Genomic DNA, 22,982 nt, shown 5'->3' with positions numbered 1-22,982 from the left:
ATACTAGATTCTTTCTGTATTTTGGCTGCAGTGAAGAATGCCACAATGAATATGGGAATGCAGAATTTCTTGGAGACTGTGATATTATTTCCTTTGTGTAGATACTCCAATGTCAGATTGCTGGATTGCATTATATACCTTAAATGTATACAATTTTTATTTGTCAGTTATACATTAATACATCTGGGGAAAATTAGAAAAAGAAAAGTAAGCTATTAGGAAGTCTTAAAATTATATGTATGTATGTAAGAACTATATTGGTAGGACAAGGCTGTATATTACACAGTATTTGAAAGTAGACATATTAGGATAGTTGAGGGGCACCTGGGTGGCTCAGTCAAGGTTAAACGTCCAACTTTGGCTCAGGTCTTGATCTCTTGTGCATCGGGCTCTGTGTTGACAGTTCAGAGTCTCGAGTCTGCTTTGTATTCTGTGTCTCCCTCTCTGTGTCCATCTCCCACTCATACACTGCCCCCATCTCTCTCTCTATGTCTCTCTCTCTGTCTCTCTCTCTTAAAAATAAATGAACATTCTTAAAATTAAAAAAAAAGAGAGTAGTTGATGTGATGAATGGTTTGACTCATTAATTTCCTTTCATGTAGGTCTTTTATTATTTTTTCTGCCCACCCCTCCCCAATTTCTTCTAGGTGCTTGTTTCTGTTTTTATTGTTTAAGTTATAATATTCTCAGTAAAGTCTATTATAGCGCAGCACTAAATATGGTGCACATTGATGGAGACATGTATAAATCAATTGGTTAACAACACCTAAAAATATGTATTAACTTCTATGGCTACCATGCACCTCAAAAGTCTTACAGTCTCTACTCATTACCAATTCTCAAGCCACTTGCATATTTTTAAATGTTATAGCAGCACCCTACTTCCTGCTACCAAAATCTGTATTAGTTTCCGATAGATACTGTAGAAAACTACCACAGATTTGGTTTGGAAACATTAGAACTTTATATTTTGCATTTCTGGAGACTAGATCCTAAACCAACGTGTTGCAAGGATGCATTCCTTCTGGAAGCTCTAGGGGAAATTCCATCCCTTGCCTGCTCCTTTCAGGTTTTGGTGGCTGCTGGGATTCCTGGGCTTGTGGCCGTATCATTCAAATATCTGCCTCTACCTTTGCAAATCTTTCTCCTCTGTGAGTGACAGTATCCCAGAACGTGCATTTGGGACCCATCTTGAATAATTCAGGGAAGTCTCCTCCTCGCAAGGTCATTAATGTAGTCACATTTTCCCCCACATAAAATAGTATTTACTCTTATTCTGTACCAGACAATAGTCACCAGTTTTGAGATTAGGATGCTAACATATCTTTGGGGTACAGTTCAGGCTCACCATAATAGGTATATTCACACAACAGTAAATACAACTGAATGAATACAATTAGCATTTTGCAACAAATCTATAATCCTATGTATTTTTATACATTTTTCCTCATTCTTCTGCAAATTAGCTTTTAACATTTAATCTATAATTATAAAATGCACTCCTGTGTTGAATTTTGATTAATTGAAGTGATGCCAACATTAACATTTCATTACCAGTTTTGAGAAAAAATAATTTAATTGTGGACTTCATTATGAAATCCAATGATTTTTCTCTGTGCTCTTTTAGGAACTGAAAAATATTCACAGGTTTGGTTTTTTGTTTTTTTGGTTTTTTTGGTCACCATCAGCACTAACTTTTTACTACTTACCAAGGTACCACTCCTGTCTGAATGGACTGCCAGCTGCTTCTCCATATCTGATCCTCTTCTCAATGTAACATTTTGTAGCTTTCTAGAGGCACAGTGCAAGCAATTTATTTTTTCTTTGAAATATTCATTCTAAGAGAAGCCAAAAACTTGTCACAAGTTGAAGGCAAAGGGCAAAAGGATGCTTTAAAAGTGCGAGGTGAGCCAGGGGGCAATATGACAGAGTGAAAGAACACAGGCTTTGAAGTCAGACAGACCATCAGCTGTGTAATTATCCAGACAATGCACATGGTTTCTATAAAGGTGATCACATTCCACACACCTAGTTAATGTTGGTTATTTAACATTCCTGAGCTCAGTTGTATAAATAGCCTGGCACAAAGCCAGCATGAGGGTTTTGTTTTCGTTTTTATTTTTATTTTATTTTATTTATGTATTTCTAATTTATTGAGATATAATTAACCTATGGAACTGTATATGTTTAAGGCATAGAGCATAACATATATGTTGTGAAATGGTGACAACAATAAGTTTAGTTAAGATTCGTCATTTCATATGGATAGAAAAAAATTTAAAAGAAGAAAAAAGAGGTTTCTGTCCATATAAACCAGTAAAACCACACACTTTTAATGACATGTAGTAGCCTTGTGATGAGAACTCTTAGCATCTACTCTCTTAACAATTTTCAAATATACATTATAGCAGTATTCATGTTGTGCAGTTTATTCCCAATATTTATTTTTCTTACAGCTATAAGTTTGTACTTTTGATCACCATTATTCAGTGTAAGGAGTAGGCAAATTGGATGAGGGAGACTTCAAAAAAATAACAAACAGTAGCTCTTATATTATCTGCTATTAGATAACATATCATCATTATATCATGACAGGCTACGATAACAACACCAAACCTCAGACACATGGGAAAATAAAGGTAATTGTTTTTATGTTACTAGTCCAGTGTGGAGTGCTAGAGTAGCTTCTGTTCATAGACATCACTCTGGGACTTCAGGGACTCAGCTTGTTGGAACTTGAGATTCAACACCACTCATGGGTCATTTGAAGCATGATGATAAGAATATGGTGACTTATTTTTTGGATTTTAAAATCTCCACCTTAAAATTACTCATATTTATTCAAACTCATTTTATGGGCCCTCATATCACCAGGAGTATATCCAAGTTCAAAGAACATCAGAAAGTACCATTTAAAAAATTAATGTTTTATTTAATTTTGAGAGAAAGAGAGGCAGGGTACAAGCAGGGGGAGAGGGGGGCGCTGAGAGAGAGGGAGGTGCTGAATCTGAACCAGGCTCCAGGCTCTGAGCTGTCAGCACAGAGCCTGATGCGGAACTCAAATTCATGAAACATGAGATCATGACCTGAGCTAAAGTCGGGAGTTCGATGCTTAATTGGCTGAGCCCCCCAGGTACCCTAGAAAGCACAATTTAATCATAATTGTGGGAGAGAGCAAGAATATTTATGTAATGCTCTCATAATTATTTCTAAGCATATGAATAAAGGACCTACCACTTGAAATATTATCTTTTACTAATCAAATCCTAAGTGTTAAATAGAAAATGTTGAAGTGGAAATAATGCAAAGGGTTTTGCTAGGATGTAACAATAGCAAATTTATAAAATGTGTGAAATGCACTGATGTTTTTCAAATTTCATTTCAATCCATGGAGAGATCTGACCAGGAATAAGTACAACCACATGATGAAAATATACCAGGTAGTAATTGTTAAAATAAACATTTCCACAGACAATTTACTGACCTGGTAGGCGCTTATCCAGTGATTCATGAATTGACCAGTATCCAATCTAGCATACGGAAATGAGCTCTAGATGAGATTTACAAAATGAAAGATTTTTATAGACCAAAATGAAGAGGAAGATGGAAGTTATATTTGGGCATTTGTTGATTGGTTGAAGCAGAGATACTTTCCTTATATGGAGCAAAGTGAAGTGTTGAAACTCAATCAAATAACTTGTGCTGAGCAAGTAAGTGCAAACCTGTTGACCTGTGCCTTCCTCCTCTGAATGCCAGACAGGGAAACAATTAAGTTTTGGTTCCCTGAGATGCGGCTTAGCATGAGACTCCACCTTGAGACTAACATGCAAGGCGCACAACAAGAAAACTGAGAAACTAATATCTGACATTTCAACACAAAGAGACCCACTAAAAATATTTATGGAACAAGTAATATGTTTCAGACATTGTCCTTGGTGGCCTGGAGACAGCAGTGAATAAAACAGACACAAAACCCAAGTGTTTCTCACATTATACATCATCTCTTAATGTTGGTTATTTACTACCAAAAGAAAAAAAGAGTGTGGATTTTTCTGATATGGAAGAGACATCCCAAAGTAATTCCATGAGATTTTTCTTATGAGTAAAAGATGAGGTGTATGTCCAAAATTCTAACGTATAGAATAGTGTATAGAAGATATAGAGTAAGCAGACATTAACTTTACGTCCTATCTGGGATCAAGTTAGAATCACAGCTATTATAGCTATTGCAACTTAGGAGACCTTTAACAAGTCACTTTTCCTATCTCTGGCTTTGGTAACTGGCAACTGCAGCTGATGAGGAGAATGGAGTCTTCCTCAAAGCCTATTGTTAGTGGTCTAATAACCAATAAATGGCCTAATACATGTGACAGCACTGAGAACAGTGCTTAGCATATAATATTATTAAATCTCCCTTTTAGGTATTTGGGAATGCAAATGAATGTGTAAAATAAGATACTTTTCATCCAGAAATAAGGTAAACGGAAGGCTTCTGTCACTCAACATCATCCTAAAGAACTATCGTCTTTGCACTTTGAGGTATTGGAATGGTTAATAGTTAATTGTTAATTACCAGTAAAAGTTGAAAACATCCCAGGGACTCCCTGAACATTTCTTTAGACAGATGACAGATGAAAGCCAGGTCCAGCCCATGAGCAGTAGTTGAGTTAATGCTCTGATTTGATGTTTCTCAGTAGCTTGATTTTGCAATATGTGGATTCTTTATTAGTTTATCATGTCTCCTCCACTAGAATGTAAGCTCCACGAGGCAGGAATTTTATCTCTTTTCTTCTGTATACCCAGTAACTAGTATATAAAATACTGTCTGACACATATATATGTTAAAACACATTTTTACATTCATGAATTTGTGAGTAAATTAATCTTTCTACTTCTCAGCCTTTTATAGAGACAACATCCAGCAAAGATTCACCTTTAAAAATTACCTAGATTTGAGAATTTCTGACAATGCATCAGACTGTTTACCTCTTAGAGATTATAATTTTTCCTTCTTTTTAAGTGGTGGATTGTTACGATGCCAATTATATTTTCATGGAGAGAAGAAGCTGGATGTGCCGGTAATTTACCTCTGGCTGAATTTCTAAAAAATAGTTGTTTTCACCTCAGTTGAATTAACTTTTCCTCCAAGGGGGTTTGTATATGATAAATTATATATCATATAATTTATATATATTTTTTTAAAATTTAGTTCATAGAAGGTATAATTTACATATAGTGAAATAAAACATTTTAGATGCATAGTTTTGACAAATCTATAAAATTGGGTGAACACCACCATAATTAAGGTATGATATATTTGTCTTGCCCTCAAGTTTCTTTGTGTCCTATTTGTTCAATTTCCTCCTTCCACACTTACCCTATAGCCACTAACCTGAAAACAGTTCGCATAGTTTTCTTTCAGTATGTTATACACATGGAATCAGATAGTTTGTAAATTATATTTGAATTTTGATTCTCTTCTGGACTTCTGCATTCTAAGTGGATTCAGAATTCTGTAATTTTATTGAAAAAAGAAGTGTTGTGTGTATATGTGTATGTGTGGGGAGAGAGAGAGAATGTGTAAGGTGACAAAAATACTGACATATTACAAGCATTTTCGTATTGTGGTGACATTTGCTTTTTTGTCATGAGCAGTTGATCATTTTGCATATGATTTACTTGTATACAGCTTTTTATTCTGTTATTTAGCAATCCAAGACTAAAATATTTGAGGTGGAAACATAAGTATGACAAATGCAATTTTTAAAAATGTTTTCACTGTCATTTATCTATTATCTATCTATCTATCTATCATCATCATCATCATCATCTATCTCTCTATGTATCATATCTCTTTTTTTAATAGTGTATTGTCAAATTGGTTTCCATGTAACACTCAGTCCCTTTCCCCATAAGTGTCCTCCTCCACTGCCACCACCTCCCTTCTCCCTCCCCCTCCCCCTTCAACCCTTGGTTAGTTTTCAGTATTCAATAGTTTCTTAGGTTTTGTGTCCCTCTCTCTCCCCAACTCTCTTTCCCTCTTCCCCTCCCCCTGGTCCTCCATTGGGTTTCTCCTGTTCTCCTGCTAGACCTATGAGTGCAAACAAAAGGTATCTGCCCTTCTCTATCATCTCTAAGTGATCTCTACTCCCTCTCACCCCACAGTAGATGAACAGCTCAATGTGATTTTCTGTTTCAATATAAGCATTTTCTCTTCAGGTTACAGAAGTGTTTTTTTTTTTTTTTTCTGTTTTGATCAACATTGAGGTGTGTCTCTCTGATGACCAATACGTCTTTCATTAAATATTTGCTTATACATCATTTCTTTTGAGAAAAAAATGTACCTAGATTTCAAAAGAAAGGTTTCTATTCATCAATTCCTCACAGACAAATAATTCACTTTTTGTTCTCAGGCTATGGAAATAAAATAACAACATTTTCTCTGGAATCTGTGGTTTCCTGCTTAGTGAGATTGTTCAGCAAATCAAATGATACAATGAGACATAAGTCAAATTAGGAATCACTGTGCAATTACAAAGCATTATTTTCTCTGACACTATTCAAACTTTCCCTTGTTCTGCTAACAGTTTCCTGACTGGTTAAATCTTCTAATCTTCCTGTGCTCTGAATCCATCCCTTGCTTAGCTTTTAGTTTTATCTTTTTAAAACACAGTTCTAATCCTATTATTGTCCTGCTAAATTTTTCTTGATAGTCTCTCACCATTGACCTAACTAAACCCAGATTTCTTATCCTGCCGTTTAAAACCTTTAGCAAGATGGTTCTAAAAAAAAGTTCTTTGTTTTATCTCCCCATTTCATTCCTACATATCCTTATGTTCTCATTATAATGAATTTTGTGCTATTTGTCAAATGAACCCAAACGAACTTTGTCTTCACTTGGAAGACTCTGGCACATTTGTAATGTGAAGTATTAGTTTCCTTCAACTAAGCAGGAATGAGAAGTTGACAATATCAAATTTCTAATTTTAAGATCCTTTTGAGTTAAGAAATAAGTAAATAATAACTATTGAATAATATTAATAAGTAATATTAATAAATAATATTATTTAAAAATTCCTATGTTAGCTATTCTAAATTATTTTTAGATTGAAGTTGATATTATAAAGCATTTCTTATATGCCAGAGATGCATTTGGTAAACGATTATTGTAACAAACAATAATTACAGTATTATAAATGCCATTACTTAATGAATTAAATGTAAATAATAAACATTTTAAATATAAATTACAATAATCTTTGTGGTGCTGAAAGCTTCAGAATTTTTGTAAAAATTGAAAGGAGATTGAAAATTAGGTAAGTCATGCAAAGACTGTATGTGACAGTTCATAGTTGAGGTCTAAATCCTAAAATCTAGGTAATGCTATGTTGCTGCAGAATCTGTTACCAAAAATTCCTCTACCATGATAAGTTAAAAAAGATGAAATCTAATGAACCTCTTTCTCTATCATACACAATAACATCTACACAAAACTCACATGAAAATTTTGTAGATAGGAGTGAAGGATGGGTGAAGATATTTAAGCATCCACATATGCACTGTGGATTTATGAAGTCCAGAATGCACTCAGAATACTGTCTGAGTCCTTAAACTATTACTCCTGATGTCAAGAAACTCTTAACTGATAACATATGTCATATAATTAATTCACAGTTTGAATGGAAACAAGCCTACCTATTATTTTGAAACTAAAGAACATTAATGATGAAACATAATTTGATAAAATAACTGTAGGAGTATTTCAAATGAATGAAGATATGTAGAATATAGAAAGAACTATATCTTCTCTGATCATATTCAAATGGTCACATGCAACTGTGTCTGTGTGCTAAAACCAGATTCTTTTTTTTTAATTTTTTTAATGTATTTTATTTATTTCCAAGAGACAGAGAGATGTGACAGAGTGAGCAGAGGAGGGTCAGAGAGAGAGGGAGGCACAGAATTCGAAACAGGCTCTAGGGTCTGAGCCAGCCGTCAGCACAGAGACTGATGGGGGCCCGAACCCACAAACCATGAGATCATAACCTGAGCCGAAGCCGGACGCTTAACCGACTGAGCCACCCAGGCACCCCTAAAACAAAAGATTCTTGCTCTGAATAAGTGTACTGATTGTGTACATAAGTTAAATAAAAAGAGAGGTAAATGTATGCATTTAAGACTTTTTGATTAAGGTACTTATGTTAAATATCTGTCCATCATTTATTTATTTTTTCTAAATTTGCTTAAGCTGTATTTTTATGTCATGTTGATATATAGTGATACATACCCATGTGTTTGTAATATATGCATAGTATTGTATGTATCTTTGTATGTATTTATTTGTGTGTGTGTATATACATAATTTCAAAGCAGTTATTAGCACTGCTTGAAGTATCTTTACTTTGATTAGTCTACAAAGACTAAGGAGATGCCCTTCTCAAATAATGCACAATAAAATACATTCATATTTCATTTCACTACCTTCCTTATTACAGCTTTATTCAGACATGATGCTAATTTACTAGGTAATGAATTGGATACTTATTTTGTTAAATTTTACTGATGTCCATGATAGATGAGCAGTCAAGTGATGTCTACACTACTGGAGTTTTTCACTTGAATATTCTTATGGCTAGATATTTATAAGGGGCCGTGCAGATTAGTGGTTACATTTGTGAAAGCTAGATTCTAATTACTTAAATTCAGTCGTGGTTCCATCACTTTCTAACTGTAGGATCATTAAAGAGATACTTAAACCTGTGCTTCAGTTTTTTCATATATAAAATCAAGTTAACAATCTCATAGTGTGTTATGAGCTGTAAATGAAGTAATATTTGTAACAAACTTAGATCAATGACTGACTCATAGAAGGCATTATTATATATGTATTTATTAAATAAAATGAAATTTACAATTTTATTTCATGTGGGTACTTAAGAAACTGAAGTTTTCCCATCATGCTAGCCATATAACTTTATGGGTATACATTTTTCTTCCATCTCCTCTGCTTATCCTTTTTCTTGAACTAGAATCTCATCTCTAATTGTCCCATTTATAGTAAAATTTTCCATACATTTAGAGATGGAAGCCCTGACTATTTTTCTGTTTCAGGGGTGGTGTTTAATTTATCTTTGTGCTTATGAGAAAGAGAGAGAGAGAGAGAGACAGAGACAGAGACAGAGAGAGAGAGACAGAGACAGAGAGACAGAGAGAGAAAGAGAGAGGAGAGAGATTTTTAAATCTAAAGCATCTGCAAAATTATTCATTTAGTAAATATTTATATATTTAGGATACCATATCCAATGTTTGCACCAGGAATAGATAAATGATGAATAAAGACATGATCTATGCTTTTAAAGAGCTTACATTCTAGAGATTTTATGTAATCTATTCAATATTGAGGCATAAAATCAAATAACATTCCAATAATTGTTGTATCAACCTGGTCTTCTCTCCATTAGTATTTAATGCCTCACTTCATGGGCTCATTTTTTAAATATAAGGAACAAAAATGTAACACTGTCATTTTTTTTCAAATTGAATCATATAAAAATCAATGTACCATTATATGACTTTACAGAAAGGGAATAAAGCTTAATAAAATAAAAATAGAAGTAACATGCATTAAGAGTATAAAGCAATATTTCACAACATAGAGTTGCAATTAATAAATGGCAATTTATTTAAAAGCCAATTTAAAAATAAATACAGAATTTTAAATTGAAAAAAACCCAGAAAACAATTAAAATGTTAACAGGGGCTTTTCAATATATCACCTACTCTGAAGAAAAATAAAAGTCTTTTACTTTATGCTTTTACTTAAAGACAGCAGATTGGAACTCCACAATCACAAAGAAAATGGAGATTTCCATGAATAAATGAAGAGTTGCAGAAACGGAAAAGAAATCCAAAATTGTGAAGGGCAGAAATCAGAGAAGAAGGTTGTACCTGAACCTGAAGAGTTGATTGAGGGGACATTAGTGTACTTATGGAGCATTCAGTGCAAACAAGGGACTGAGGTAGTGCCATTGAAATAGGTAAAGACAAGGAGGAAGAAACAGCAACTACATTTTCCTTTTGCCCCTCGCAGAGCATTTTCTTCCTGCTTGTTGTCAACCTAAAGGAAAGATTGCCCAGAAGCTGAGTGGCTCAGTCAGTTAAGCATCCAACTTTGGCTCAGGTCATGATCTCACTGTTCATGGGTTCCAGCCCTCCTGCATCAGTCTCTGGACTGACAGCTCGAAGCCTGGAGTCTGCTTTGGATTCTGTGTGTGTGTATGTGTGTGTGTGTGTGTGTGTGTGTGTGTTTGTGTGTGTCTACCTTCCACCACTTGTGCTCTCGCTCTCTCTCGTTCTCTCTCAAAAATAAATAAACATTTAAAAAAAAAGATTGCTGGTCAAGAAGCACTAAACCTATAATCCCAGCTAGCATATTTCTGCTTAGTACCATTTCCTGAGCAAATGAACAAGGTAAATAAACTTGAAATTAAGTGATCTAGGTAAAAACAATCAATACTTTGGAGAAATAAAAGAAAATAAAAGAAAAAATTTCAATTATGTTTAGTTTATATGAAAATATTCATACATATATTAGAATTGGATCTTTTGGTACAAGAATGATCTGAGAAAAATTAGAAGATCTTGGAAATTGAAATTTATTTTAAGCATCATAATATAACATCAAGGTAATGAGAAAGAGTGCTAAGAACACCTCTACCACCACCAGAAGGGAAACGAGTAAGAATCATGACCAGCATGGGTAGCTCCGTCAGCTGAGCATCTGACTGCAGCTCAGGTCATGATCTCATGGCTCTTATGTTAGAACCTCAAGGCACCTGCTTTGGATTCTTTGTCTTCCTCTCTCTCTCCCCTTCCCCAGCTCACTCCTGCTCTCTCTCTTTCAAAAATAAATAGGGGTCCCTGTATGGCTCAGTTGGCTATGCCTCTGACTTTAGTCATGATCTAACTGTTTGTGAGTTTGAGCCCCACATCAGGTTCTGTGCTGATAGCTCAGAGCCTGGAGCCTGCTTTGAAATTCTCTCTCTCTCTCTCTCTCTCTCTCTGTCCCTCCTCTGCTCATATTCCTTTTCCAGAAGAAACATGTTTAAACAATAAAGGTTGTGTTTAAAGTTATCATGTATTGAATGTGCTCTCATTACTAGAGAGCAGAGGACAGTTCTAAATTGAGCACATTAGTCAAACTCATTTACCACAATGCTGTTTATTTTAGTCTCACAAAATAGGGGCAGGAAATGTAAGTGATTTGAACAATACTGGAATATAAAATGATCTCATTAACTTATCTTGGGCTTAAATAACCCCTTGGTTCACACTGGAAACATTGGAATAACACAAGCAAATTATAAAGGGCAAACAGAGTGGTGAATGAAAGTGCTTATTTTGTTAACCAATGACTTCCTGACCTTTAAGACATCAAGTGTTATTATTTTTAAACTCTTGAAAGCAAAATTACAAAAAGCATAAAACATTTCTAGCATCAATGCCATAAGGAAAATCAGTAAAATTGTGCATTCTTCTGATATGCATTGGTTAGAGAAGAACCCTGAAATGACTCACCACACTCCTTACAAACATTAATCCATCATCATGGAAGGTCAATAGCATATCCATAATGGAATGCGGTAAATTTATGTTTAATGGCATAGTAAGATACACATATATTCACATTTCCAAAGCATATTGGAAAAGAGAACAATTACTGGTTGTTTCAATACAACATGTTAATCATATGTCAAAACTCGAATCTAGTGATCGCTGTTACTAAGCAATGCTTGCTTAGGTTTGTTTCCATATAATCGTCTTACTTATTATAGTATTCCAGTGCCAGTAGAGATTACTTGGAAGAAAACTGTCCTTGTATGACTAAGGTTTTAATAAGCACTTTTCCCCCTTTTTAAAATTCAAAGTCTTTTGTATCTACACCAGATTAGAAAATGTCTACGTCTCCTGGATGTCTTCATTATAATTGAATTGAAAACTACCCACTCATTTTATTCATAATAACTTCTGTCATTACATTCTCTTTCATCACTGTTTCTTGACTAATAACTACTGGGAGATTAGGAGTTGAATAAAAAATAAAATAAAGGATTTATAGGATAAAGATCTCAGTTTGAATAAAAGTGATGTCAGTAGAGCCATTTGGATGTCATCACAATAAAATAATAGGTATTTGTTGACCCGTGAATTTTCTACTAAAGCCTCACAAATTTTTACACACTTAGCAGCTTAATCAGCACAAATGTATTGTCTGAGAAGTGCCTTGAGTAAGGTGCTTAGGCAGAGACTAACAGCATCTTCTGCTCAGGGACTCACAATGAAGAAGTGAATTTCCTAGTCAGACTTAAGGTCTCCTTTGAACCTGAGGTTCTGCTTCCAAACTCATTCAAGTTGTTGGCTGACTTCTGTCTTTTGAAGCTGTTGGACTGAGGTCCTGTTGTTTTGTGGGCTGCTGGCCAGGGTTTGTCCTCACGATCTGGAAGTTACTTTCAATTCTAGTCATAAATCCGTCTCAAAACATGTCAGCTTGGGTATTTAAACCTAGAAGGAGATTCCCACTTGCTCCAGATCACTAAATTAGAGTCTTACATAATGTAATCTAGTCAGGAGAGTGAAGATCCCCTAAGATTCACAAGTTGTGCCCACACTCAAGGGGTGGGGAATATATACGATGTTTATATCAGGCCACAGAGAACGTTAGGAGTCCCCTTAGAAATTTGCACAACAGAATCCAATCCAATCCTGAATGTAAACATTATTTCAGTAATTAAGAACTGTGTTGGGGAGCCTGGGTGGCTCAGTCAGTTAAGAGTCTGTCTGACTCTGACTCTCCAGTCAAGTCATGATCTCCTGATTTGTGAGGTCCAGCCCTTGTTGGGCTCTGTGCTGACAGTGCACCACCTGCTTGGGATTCTGTCTCTCCCTCTCCCTGTCCCTCCCCTTCTTGTGCATGCATTCTCTCTCTCTCTCTCAAAATAAATAAACTTAAAAAAGAATTGTATAAAAACTCTATTAATGGCCTTAGTAATTCTCAAACTTAGCATTTATTTGAAACGTTAAACTTTAAAATATAAGAATCAGTAAGTTCTATTCCAGCCAATTAAAGTAGACTTTCTAATAATGTGGCTGGACTTCATTTTGCATAATTGTCAAGAGAGGCTAGGGGCGCCTGGGTGGCTCAGTCAGTTAAGGGTCTGGCTTCGGCTTAGGTCATGATCTCACGTTCGTGGGTTCAAGCCCCCTGTCGGGCTCTGTGCTGACAGATCAGAGCCTGAAGCCTGCTTCAGATTCTGTGTCTCCCTCTCTCTCTCTCTGCCCCTCTCCACTCATGCTCTGCCTCTCTCTGTCTCAAAAATAAATAAAACATTAAAAAAAAAAAGAGAGAGGCTAATATGCAACCAGGGTCAAAAGCCACTTCCTTCAATACAAAAAGCATGACAATCTATGTGAATATGGTTTACATATTCCTGTGGGTCTTAGGTTTGCCTTTTTAAAAAACATCTTAATTAATTTTCTTTTTCTCTTTTTAAGTTTTTATTTAAATTTCAGTTAGTTACTATCTAGTGCAATATTAATTTCATGAGTAGAACTTAGTGAATCATCACTTACATATAACAGTGCATATTACAAATGCCCTCCTCGATACCCATCATGCATTCTACCCATTCCCTCACTCACCTCCCATCCAGCAACCCTCAGCTTTTCTCTATAGTTAAGAATCTGTTTTATAGTTTTCCCTTTTTCTCCCCCACCATGTACATCTGTTTTGTTTCTTAAATTCCCCGTATGACTGAAATCATATTTAAGTTTCTACCTATCTGGAATTTAAAACTTTATCTGAGGCAAATTATTCACTTTGATAGAAAATTAGCAGGAAGCCTGGTATATTTTAAGAATGAATTACTGGGACACCTAAGTAGCTCAGTTGGTTAAGCATCTGACGATTGTTTTTGGCTCAGGTCATGACTTCAGAGTTTATTAGATCAAGCCTTGCATCAGACTCTGTACTAACAATGCAGAGCCTACTTGGGATTCTCTCTCTGCCTTATACTCTCTCTCTCTCTCTCTCTCAGAATAAATAAATAAGCATTAAAAATGAATTATATGTTTGTAGTATAAATTGTTCGGGGATATTGCTCAATTTATGGAAGGTATTGGCATGTAGTACAAGTCAATGGAATAGATAATAGATAAATAAGAGAAAGAGGCAAAAAAATACTTAAGTGTGTGTGTGTACAAATTATAATATTGAACACATACCAACATAAGGTAAAATCAAAATATTTAAATGGTTAATTGCTAGTTTTAACAGATGAGAACAATACAATTTAGGGAAATTAAATATATTGTTCTGATCTTGTAACTAATAAAGGATAGAGGGGTATTTAAATTAAAGTCTTCCCCACTGCTAAGCCAGTAGGTCACAGGTGCTCAACTAAGCCCTTCATTAACATTACACTATATGGGAAATTCCTTTCCAGTTTTGCACACCACATAGGTAGGGTTTGTATTTTACTGCTCTTTCTATCACTAGGTGCAATTTTATGGGGGAAAAAACTAATTTTACTCTTCTGCTGTAGACTACATAGTATTAATGAAATGATGTCTTTGGAGTGTGGATTTAAAACAGTCAGTCCATGAATGAAAGCAGAAGATATAAACTTTAATATTTCAGAAAATGTAACATTTTATATTTTAAGAAGATATTATATTTTATGTTTCAGGAAATATAGCATTTTATATTTCAGACTGTATAACCAGGAAATGAACATAGCTGTAAACTCCCGGACTGGTTGATATTTAAGATTAGGGAGCTATTACTGGAGAATTTAGAAATTCAAATTCCTCACAAACTGAATGAAATGGTATCTCAGTGATATGTGTTTGTAGGGTTCGTAATTATTTTGCATATGTAAGTACTCTGTCTTGCCTTTAATTTAGGTCATATTTAGATTTGAGTACATATCTTTATTATCTCTGAATAGTCAGATTTTGAAATATTGCTGCTTCAGAATAAAGGGTTTATAAGAACACTATAGTAGCCTGAAATTACTGGAGTTTGAAACGAAATTCTGGAGTGGCTTGCCAAGTATGGCCTTCCTTTTTGTTTCTGATGCTTGAGTGTAAGATGCTGAGTAATTTGTAGGATGAGAGATAGCCTCAAGTCTGAGAACAGCATCTATTGATAAGAGTAAATGCACATGTTTGTTTTGTGAGTTACCAACCATATACAAAATGTGTCTAGAACAATACCTGGAACATAGTAGATACTCCATAAGTGAAAGTCATTTTAGTAATTAAAAATTGTGTCTATTATAGGATATGTAAGACTTTTAAGATATTTGTTTCATTTGTCATATATATTTTGTAGTGTTATGCCCAGATTTTTAATATGGTCCCCCAAAACCAGAAACCACCAGGGAGACCCAGTCACGCATGCAAAAGCAAAGGGCTTTATTATTAGGGGCTTATAAACTCAGGCTCACAGAAATCGTGACATAGGTATAGTGATCCAATCACTATCCCCTATCAATACTGGCAGTAACTTTAACCATACATTGATACTTTTGGTGGGAGCCAATCACAACATTTAGAGTATTGACCAATAACGAGAGGGCCCAGGACCCTCACGTAGGGGACGACCAGCCTCAAGCAATAGGTGATTATCTATAGCTTCTACCTTTAGGCCCGCCCTTAGAAATGTTAAAGTTGTTAGCTGGCCTTTCCTGATTGGGTGTTACAAGGGTTGTCCCTCCTTCCTTGGACAATGTGTGCCCTTCTATTGTCTAATAATTCTGAGAAGCCAAATTCAGACCTGCGTCCTTATAGTAGTATTGAGAAGTCATTGAAAATTATATTGACACTTGAATGTGACTGGTAAACATAGAGAAGATGTCACTATAATACAAAATTCGCATTGATTTATTGGTTATTTTTCCCAATCCACTATTGTTTCACATCGTTAAATAACATCAGATTGGTTCAGAGAATTGCTATTTTAATGCAAATAGCAGCAATAGAATAGAATACCGGGCCCTTACATGTCCTTTCACCTTGTATTCCATCCGCTGTGCCCACATTGACCTCAAATTTGGTCTTACAAGTGCTTATTGCATGATTCTGTAGCATCTTTGTGCATTTTGTGCTTTTGTTCCCCACTATTCAGAAATCTCAAGTAGTTTCACCTGGTCTTTAAAGGTTACGCCCTTTATGTATTATAGTGTTTACATATTTATTAGGAAATTCATATGTTTTTTTATTAAATGATTAGGGTTCCTTAGTTCTCCTTAGTGTTCTTATTACAAATTTACTTTTATTCTTTAGTGGTCTTTTCCTAAACCAAATTTCCTCCATAAGTTATCTTCTTTTTAGAAGAATTTTAGAATTTTTAGAATAAATTTTGCTGCATGCAACATTTACAGAAATATTTACTGGTGTTGTTTCTATTTAGGGTCCTGTGGTACAGTGGAAAGATAATTATCCCATAGAATCAATAACACAACATTATGATGGAGCCAACAAAAATCAAATATGTGAATATTTAATATTTATATATGCAAATTAGCAACTTTGTAATCAATCTACTTCACTTATTAAATATTTTTCAAGCCTCACTTGTGCCGATTTCTGTATTAAGTGCTAAGATTAAAATTCTTTTGAAAGAGGCTAGATTTATCCACTGTTTTTGTGAAATTTATATTCTAGCTGGCAAGACAGAGCTAGAGATAGGAAATTACAGTAGAATACAATAAGGGGGTCTTAGGAGTGATGTGATGTATGTGATAGAATAAGAGAGTAACACTATTATGATTTCTGAACTGACTATAGCAAACCCACAGCAGCTAGTTTTATCAGGAAAGAGATATATTAAATAGTACTAAGTCACTTACAAACTTTCAGGGAAATCCCCAAAACTAAGTTCGGCATGGGCTCAACCAGGAACGCTGTCTAAATTGCATCACAGGGCTATTACCATGAAGATTCTTTTCTGCCTCTTCTGAGCCTAGACACCATTGCTTTCATCATTCGAGGTGGGCATGGAATACGATACCACCACTGCTGTATTTATATCCAAATAAACTTAGTGAGAGACTGGTTTCTACATGACAGTAGTTTGTGTGAATAGAAGTTCTATGAAGAAGTGCCTAACTGAAGAATGTTACATTACATGCCTGAGACACAGCTAAATATTTGAAAATTATGATTCTGGTGTCTACTTTTGAGAGTCATGGAATCTCATGTTAAATTTTTCCCAGAGAAAAAATGTATGCAATGCTGGTCAACCAATTATATGGACATTATCCAAACTGCCCATCTTTGAACTTGCCAATATAACTCATCTAAACTAACACAAGACAGGGCACCTGGGTGGCTCAGTCAGTTAAGCTTTTGACTTCAGCTCAGGTAATGATCTCACAGTTTGTGGGTTTGAGCTCTTCGTTGGGCTTTGTGCTGTCTTCGGATTCTATGTCTCCCTCTCTCTCTGACCTTCCCCTGCTCATGCTGTCTCCCTCTCTCTCTCTCTCTCAAAAATAAAGTTAAAAAAAATATTAAAAAAATAAACTGACACAATACAGAAGCAATGACAATGGAGCCATGAGAACAGAAAGTTAGAATCTTCTTAATTAAATTAGACTTAACTATTTTTAATATAATATAATATAATTTATTATCAAATCAGCTTACAAACAACACCCAGTGCTCATCCCAGCAAGATGTCTGTCATCCATTTCCCCTCCCCCACACCCCACACCCACCTTCAGTTTGCTCTCTGTACTTGTGGTTTGCCTCCCTCCCTGTCTATTTGTCTTCCTTCCTTCCTCTACGGTCTTCTGTTAAGTTTTTCCAGATCCACATATGAGTGAAAACATATGACATCTGTCCTCTGACTGACTTATTTCACTCAACATAATACCTTACAGTTTCATCCACATTGCTGCAAATAGCATGATTTCATTCTTTCTCATTGCCAAGTAATATTCCATTGTATATATAAACCACATCTTCTTTATCCATTCATTAGTTGATGGACATTTAGGCTCTCTCCATGATTTGGCTATTGTTGAAAGTGTTTCTATAAACATAGGGGTACATGTGCCTCATATGTATTAGCATTCATGGATCCCTTGGGTAAATTCCTAGTAGTGCTATTGCTGGGTCATAGGGTAGTTCTATTTTTAATTATTTGAGGAACCTCCACATTGTTTTCCAGAGTGGCTGTACCATCTTGCTAACTCTTAAAAAAATAAAATAATGCTTATACTGGGCCCAAAAAATACAAGAGGGGGAAATCAATTTAAATATATAAATATATACATAAAACAGGCAAGGGAATAATAACTTCAGTAAGCATCTCAGCATCCTTACCTCAGAGTGTAATACACATTCCTACCTTTGTTTGGCTTTGCCTACCTCCCCAGTTTTGCAGTACAAATCCCTCAATTCTACCTCTCAGTGAATATGATTGTGTGAAGCATCCTGAGATCCTACGTTCATATACACCCTACAGAACCCGCGTGTATAGCAACCATTTGATATCTATACCTATATGTACAGATTGTGCTATGGCCTCAGGGTTTGTGTCTCCCAAAATTCAGAGGCTGAAATCCTAATGCCTCTATGTGATGGAGCCTCTGGGAGATACTTAGGTCATAATGGTGTTGACTTCATGAGTGGGGTTGGTACCTTAAAAAAGAGAACCCACAGAGCTTTCTAGTCTTTTCTGCCATGTGAGGCTACAATGAGAAGATAGCAACTATAAACCAGGTAAATGATTTTGGACTTATTCTTGGAATTTCCATGCTCCAGAACTATGAAAAATAAATCCTTGTTTTATATAAGCTACCCAGTCTGTCATATTTTGCTATAGAAGCTTGAACAGACTGAAAGCTAGATAGAAATGATAGATAGATGATAGATAGAGAGATAAATAGAGAGAGAGGGAGAGAGAGAGAGAGAGAGAGAGAGAGAGAGAGAGAGAGAGAGAGATGATAGATATAGATAGCTTATTTTTTTCTTTGGTGGGAAAAATTCCCAAATGTCAGTCTCAACTTCTTATTCAATAAAATGCTTTGCTGTTCTTTTTGTAGAATTTTTTTCTTTTAAGGAAGCTTAACATTTCTAATTCAGTAGAGAACATAATGAGGTAAATGTGAAATTAATAAACATATGTCTTTCATTAATTTTAATATTTTGGGGAAGATCCATATATTCTGGCTATCAAAGGAATAGTGAAACATTATTTTCTGGTTCAGCACATGTGTCATATGATGTAGGGCATTACCTACTTGTAAAGTTTCAAAAATATCTTTCTATTTCATAAACTAGCTTCTTATAGGTGATACAAGGTATGCTAAGATCAGCAAATCCCAAGAAAATTACCTATTTCCATCATTCTCCACCACAAAATAACTATTTTAGAAATACTAAAAGTTATGCACGGAAATGTGCGATGAATATGACATTGTGGTAGCCTAATAAATGACAGTTTAAACAAATGCAATGTGATCAGGGAAGATAAAATGAAATTACAGTACAAGAAATATCTGTTGTACCTTCCATGAAGGACAGCATCCAGTGGAATCAGACGCCTCGATTAGTTCTTGCTACTATGATAGTGACTGCTTTCACTTCAGCTGCTGGCAATAGTGAACACTCAACAAGGGCTGGGAACCAGATCAATAATTGCTGATAGGAAAATTATATTGATGAACACATGACACCAAGGTCATTCTGTTTGTACATCCATTTCAAAAGCCGTAAAGATGAGGTAAAAGACTGACTTTTTACAAAGCAGATTATCTTACTGATTTAATTTTTGAAAGCTTCGTATGTGAAAGAAAACTTGGGACAGTAACCATTTTTTCTAAAAATGTCCTTTTAAATAATCCCATAATAGCTCTTGCTAAAAAGTCCTAACTATTGACAAAACCATTAACCTTCCCTCATGAACTTCCATAAATCTTTACTTCAGATTGTCTTTTCTCCCAGGCAAAAAGGACAGGTAGGTCTTATCTGATGCAAAATGATATCAGTCACCTCCTCTGTCTTCACCTCTCCGAGCGTTATTATTATGTCCAAAGATTAACTTCCAACTACAAAACGTCTTAGTCTTGTAAATATATTTTTTAAAATGTTCCTTCTCAGTTAAATGATCATAGAAAATTCCCAAAAAGCTAACGCTGTGAGCTTTGGCACCGTTATTCCTGGCAGGAGTCAGTGCATGAGAAATGTGAACTGTATGCTTGTGTGACTTAATTTCACCTTCAGGTAACTGGATTTACCCCAAAAGACATTGAGTAGCTCCCCTTCACTTAGAGGTATGAAGAAATCCACCCACATCAGAGGACATCCCATTGCAAATTCCAGTAGAGAATGCCTTTCTCAGGTGTGATAGCACTTGGTGTTTTTAGCATCACAGTGCACTGATCCACTGTGAGGCTTGATGCAATGGCTGTTTCCATTGCTTCCATACCTTTGCAGTATGAGTGTTTCAGCAGGTGTCCCCAGTCTGGCATGTGATATAAATAGCATACATCATTTAAAGGTATTTAAATCTGGAATAGTATTTGTGTCCATCCAGCTAAGGTGATTTTACTAATTAGTAAATTTAATTTGCTGCTTTATTTCTTTCTACTCACCCTGCTGCTTGTGGGTTATAGGGGAGATAGAATCTCCATTCAATAGCATGTTCTTTTGCCCAGTCATGGACATAAGGATCTTTGAAAAGTGACCCCCGAAGACTATCTATTTAATGAGTGTATCCACACATGGTACTCACTTTCTCCAATGCCCTCATGGTGGCAGCCTGGTTTGTGTGATGACAGGGAAATGCCTGAGTTAGGACAGTGGCAGTGTCTGCACAAACCAAAGCGTATTTAGAACCCTCATATGGAGGGAAAGGACCAATATAATCAATTCACCAATTCCTCACTGGTTGGGATTCTGGTTAATGGTCCCAGATATTTTTTGACAATTACCTTGGGCATTGATTAGAACACATAGGACATGTTGTTGCTGTATTAAACAAGTCATTGTATTTTAAGAGCAATCCTGAATCCTTGGTAATACTCCATTCCATCCAGGTGCTATGGAGGCCACTCTTCCTGTGCACTCAATACACTGTATCACCAGAAGAATAAATTGCTAAGGGCTGTACCCAAGCTAGGATATAAGCTTCTGGATTTTCAGGGAGTGTCAGCATCTTATGAGCCAGAACTTGGAAGGCAGGAAGGACTGCCTCAAATTGTTAACAGATAACCCAAATGTCTCCTCACCTATCCTGACCCTCCAAGGGTTTATTCATGATCATCCACTCTTTGCTTCCCCATTATCCAATCTGTAGGCTTAATCCCATTACAACAGCTGAACTGTCAGTTCAGGGGATTAATGGGGAAATCACCTTGACATGAGTTTTGTTTCCAATGGACCTAACTTTTTGCATATTTAGTTCAAAACCCCTTTTCTCACTTAAAGCCCCTAAATCCTCATTCTAGTTTTTCAACTATTGTGGTGTTTTGTATCCCTAGGGATTAACTTAAGCACATGGTCTTTGTGATATCCATAGTATCTGCATGCTTTCATTCTCCAATGAATTGTTTCTCCTAGGAATATCCTGATAGCATACAATCTATTGAGTAGATACTCAGTGCATTGTTTTATTGATTTGGAGTATATTTCTCCAAAGGTTCCCAATTCTTTCATTCTTCAAATGACTCTGCCTTTGAGAATGAATTGATTCTGGAAAATGAGTGAGAGCAATATCATTCTTTAGGCAACTGAAAACTGGGTCAGAGTTGTTTTCCTTGCTAAATAAATAGATCACGTATTATTTTGTGAGTTACTCTCACATTTATAAATTAAGAACTTAATGATCTATTATTCACCACGAAAGACGCCAGCAGTGGTTAGCCTGATTATGGACACCATATTCACCTTGCCTTTGAAGGTTAACTGTAATCACCTTGACTCAGAAGCTCAACAATTCTCTGTTTTTACTGAAATAAGGAATATTGTTTCAACTGGAACTCATTTCACTTACAGCAAACAACCATGGTGGCCAGTTATAAAGATGTTATCACTTATCTCAGCAATAAATTTATCAGCCTTAAAATTAAAATAGGATTTCCTGGATCCATTTAAGATATATATTTAGGTATTTCATAGCATTACAATTTCCCTGATCTTTAGATTCCTCCTTTTCCTCTCGGAAACTAATTTCTGTCTTTTCGACTTCATTTATAGAAGGCCATGGTTGAGTAGAGATTTCAATTAGTCAACCAAGCAAACAATTCAAACATCTGCTTATGTTTTAAACTACCAGACTGTAATCTCTGTCTATGCTAAGTGTGCTAGTCTTAGGTTAGATGCCCAAGAATCGGAGTCTGAGATGGGAACTTATGAATATTTGACTTATTAAAGAAGTAATTTTAGGAAAAGTGGAATAAGGTAGCAAGAAGCTATAAAAACGTAGTTTTGAATAAAATTGAGAACAATTCTGATGTAATCAACTTGCTAATATGTGCCTTGTAGGTCTCTGCAAATGTACAGATTTTTTGGGAGGTACTTTCTCTCTCTCTCTCTCTCTCTCTCTCTCTCTTTCTCTCTCTTTCTCTCTTTGCAGATCAGACATTCAAAAGCAGAAATAGCTGGATGAGCCCTGGTGAGAGGAAGTACACACTCATGAGTGTTGGCATAGACTTGACCTTTGCCACCTGGGTACTCCACTACACAATCTGTGAGGTAGCTAAGGAAAGAGACTCATAAATCTTGAAACTCATATATCTTAGCCAAATAATTCTGCCCAATTTTTTTCTTTAGTGAATTTTCTATAGCAGATGTCTTCTGGCATATGTTAAACAAAGACATTTACCATTGGGATATTGTCCCACAAGTCTGTCTATAGAATTCTTTTCCAAACATCTGGTCCACAATTTTAAATCCTGTTTCTTCCAGGCCCTTGA

The 22,982-nt window shown here is 35.5% G+C and overlaps 1 long non-coding RNA gene across 1 annotated transcript in view; it reads left to right on the top strand.

The window, feature by feature from the left end:
* Window positions 1-18,737: 18,737 nt before the first annotated feature.
* Window positions 18,738-22,982, top strand: part of LOC115294564 — a 10,525-nt gene continuing 6,280 nt past the window's right edge. Inside the window, exon 1 of the long non-coding RNA XR_003909959.1 lies at window positions 18,738-18,786. This is a non-coding gene — a long non-coding RNA (uncharacterized LOC115294564). The remainder of the gene's footprint in view (window positions 18,787-22,982) is intronic.

This window comes from Suricata suricatta, chromosome 6, assembly GCF_006229205.1.
Source record: "Suricata suricatta isolate VVHF042 chromosome 6, meerkat_22Aug2017_6uvM2_HiC, whole genome shotgun sequence".
NCBI classification, from domain to species: domain Eukaryota; kingdom Metazoa; phylum Chordata; class Mammalia; order Carnivora; family Herpestidae; genus Suricata; species Suricata suricatta.
This window is presented reverse-complemented; position numbering and strand designations above follow the sequence as displayed.